We start from the raw sequence: 3969 nt of genomic DNA on the forward strand, positions 1-3969 counted from the left end.
TTAACTGGAACCTGCTTTAAGGGGATTTGGGTGTTTGTGCTGTGAAGAGTCTGCTTACCTCCAACAAACCCCTAAACCAAATGAACATAGCTGTATCCTCATAAAAGAAACCAGATATCCTGTTGTGAAAATAGAAGGCTGAGGAGGACAGGCCTCCTTTGATGGCTAGCAGCATTGCAGACAAAGGCTTCAGATGACAAATCGGGTTACCAAGGACTCATTACCCACCTCCAGCATCAGGCTTTGGAAAACTCTTAAAAAGCAAAATAATAATAATCGCAAAAATAAACAAAATGTTTTGGGGGTAATTCAGTAAGTCATCAACTGATTCAGTTCCTAATATGAAGTGATGTAATTGTTGGATAAGTCTCTTTAATTCTAATTGCTCCTTGTTCCCCAACATCACATTGTAAAAGGACTCGCATTAGCCAAAAATAAAATCCTAGAGACACAAATGTGGTAGTAATAATAATTCTTTTTATTAGGCTGGAAAAGAAAAAGAGAACAAAGCATTAAAGACTTCAAAGTTTTTTTGACCAGAGGGAAAAATCCTGAATTGGAGAAACACATCAACTTTCTTGCTCTTTTATTAGACTCATGCACACTAAGTGCCATCACTGGAAGTTAGCGCCTGACAACATTTCTTTCCCAGACAGCAGGAAAGTTATACTATCCACGTTGGTGGGGCTAATTTAAGTTTTCTGTCAAAAAACTGCATAAACCACCCCTGTATATTCTCATTAAGAAGGCTTAATCGTTTCAGACTTATTGGTATTATACCTTCTTTAAATACCAATATTTTAAGGCCAGTTTGACATTTGGTGGGTTTGAGGTAATTTCCCACCCCCCTCTTTCCACCTACTTAGCTAGCTAGAGAAGAAAGACTGAATTTAGTTTACTGAGAGCTAAACTTAAAGAAAAAAAAAAGAGTAAATAGAAATCCATGAAATAATAGGCTATTATACAATGCAGAAAGAAAACGCTACTGTATCCCTTCTGGTACCAGAATGAAATATGAATTTCTAACCTTTTATAGAAAATAATGAGCACTTAGTTTAGTAGGCAAAACAGACACAACTGGGGAAAATACTCTGTGTAGCTAGCACCAGGTTCATTTTTGGAGGGTGTTCTTCTGGCTAGAATTGTTTCCAAAATGAGGAAACCACAACATGGATGGTTTCCCAGCAATCAGCAGAGTAGAATTTGTAAGGTAATGTTTGAAACACATAAAATAGAAATTAAGTTGCCATGTAGCAGGACATCTGAGCTTTGCTGGAAAAGGTTTTTGAAATATGGGGCATATTCCAGAGACTCTGGAACAAGCCAATAGTACCTTTCATACAAATATATTTTAAGGAGCTTGGCCGGAGAGGGGTGTGTATGTGGGGGTATCCCTAAACCAAAGTTATTGCCCCTGTGTGTATTTAAACCAGTCCTATCACTGTCTGCTCTCATACTGAAGAATGTTGATTGGGATACATTAAGGAAAGGATTTGCTAGGTTCACATTCACCCTTCCAGTTATACAAGCATCTTTCCATAATGGGCTTGTAAAGCTTGCCTTGACTGCTGAGATTTTGTAACTATATGCTGAAATGTGCACAAATGGTACTATTTTTGTGGATCTTCGGACACAAAATTCCTGTGATATTTGAGAGACAGGATATCAACATTGTACAGATGGATAAATATTCATATTCATGTGCTGAATAATAAACATTTAATAAGCTCCAATAATGTACATGGTTCTGTAAAATAATATAGTTATTGTGTGTGTGTGTGTGTATATATATAAATTCAGTGCTTAACAAAATTACTAAATGCTTATAAATATTACATCATGTAGAAAAGCATATAGAAGTGAAAATATTCAATAAAAATCATATTAAAAAAACTCTGAAAAACGTCTGACTTTTGCTTTAAAAGTAATTCTTGATTGACTTAACAAATTAACATAAGGGACAATGCCCATAGCTATATGCAGTCATTTTTTTCCTGTATCGTTGATACAAAACTCTGCTGTTCCATGAACATTTACGGCTTTCTTTTTCAATGTTACCTTTTTAAAAATTGCCATTAATAAAGGCTATTTGCTCAGAAAGGAACTGAAGTTTCTTATTCATCAATCACACAGATTCAAGAAATTCTACAATTTGAAGTACTTACTCAGTACAAGGTATTGTACAAAGTGCTGTAGATACAAAGATAAAATGGAAAAATAGTCACTAACCTCCAAAGGTTTATGTTTTACTGGAATGGAAGGATCAACACTGTTCAGTTAACAAGAAACTTGTATTGAGATATCAGTCATGAGGTCTTATAAATGATCTGTTTCTCCATTATATGAATGCTGTATTGGAGAGACACAATAAATAAACAACACACATACAGCCTGACCTCAAGAAATGTATGCTCTTACTTAGTATGCATGCTTTATGTTCATGGCTTAAGTACTAGACTAGAACCTGGATTTTCCTCCTTGATTTGTCACTGGTGACCTGGGCAAAGTCATCCATCCTCTCTAGGCTTGAAGGTGTCCTACCATTTCTAAAATCTTATGATTCTGCAACGTGTCTGTACAAATTAATATATTGTGAACATATTAGATGTAAGATCATAGCTCTAGAATCAAAAAGGACTTCAGATTTCATCTGATCTAACTTTCTTATTTTAGGTGCTGAAGGAACCCAAATGAAATCAAGATTGGGGAGGTAATCAAGGAAGACTTCCTGAAAGAGGTATCTAGAATTCATTTTGAGGAAAATAAAGGGCATAGACCAACAAGGTGGAGAATTGCCAAGACAAGATTATAAGGGCATGGATGGAGACAGGAGGGTATGGCAGAATTCAATGCATTCAGTTCAGCAAGTATTTATTAAATGCCTACTATGTGTGCCTAGTATCACTATGCAGGATATAAATAGATGGTACTTCTCTGTACATAGCCTTTCTTAACCTATCCTCACTACTATATTCTACCCTCTTGTTTAACATCTTTAACCAAATTGCCCATTAAGAAATATCAACCAGGCTTTAAAAGATAGAAATGATCAAAAGTGATGCCCACAGAATTGGAAATAAAGCTAGGAATTATCTAATTCATCCCAACATGCCATGCAGTAATTTCTTTTCTAGCTTCCCTGACAGATGGTCACAGATAATTTTTTTCTTTCTTTATTAACTGAAGCCCTATTTCTCACTTCATAGGATAATAAATGCCCTAGCACTTTAGTACTGAGTCACTTGCTGCCATGGTTCAAGTTGATTATAGGAATGTCTATCCATTCTGAGTGCGAATTTTATTAGACTTCACCACTTTTATCCCCTGGAGTTCGGTGATATCAATAGATTCAACTATTATATGTAATTAGATGAACACAGACATCTTCATTTGTAGTCAGAAGATGAAGTTACCATTAGTTTTCTAAAGCTTAATTTTTCGGTAAGATTGTCACTTAACTTGCATAACTCACAAAGATTTCCTATGATTGATAATACAGAAATGTTCACCATTTGTGGAAAACCAGAAATTTGTTGAAGGTCAGTTACTTATATTACTGGACCAATTGCTTAGTTACTTTTGGAGAGCTAGTCTTCAAATAGACAAAGTTCAAATAATAGAAAGCAATCTAGAAGAATCAATTAATCAACAAACATTTATTAATTACTATAATTAATTTTACATTAATAAATTTCAGTTTGCTAATTATATGCCAGACACTGTACTGGGTTCTGAGGCATTTTTATAAAAATGAAAAAAACAATCCTTTCCTTCAAGGAGCTTACATATGAATGATAATTCCTACTAGTTAATTCTTTTTTTTTTTTCCCTTTCATAGGTGTACATGCCACACAATTGGCCTTTGCATTATGAGGGACGCTAGAGAAATTAGGAGAGGAGCACATGAAACTGGAGACCTGTTTGATTTGCAGTTAGCAGAGTAATGTATCCTTTCTGAAATTTCGGTGT

Source organism: Notamacropus eugenii, chromosome 7 (assembly GCF_028372415.1).
Source record: "Notamacropus eugenii isolate mMacEug1 chromosome 7, mMacEug1.pri_v2, whole genome shotgun sequence".
NCBI classification, from domain to species: Eukaryota; Metazoa; Chordata; class Mammalia; order Diprotodontia; family Macropodidae; genus Notamacropus; species Notamacropus eugenii.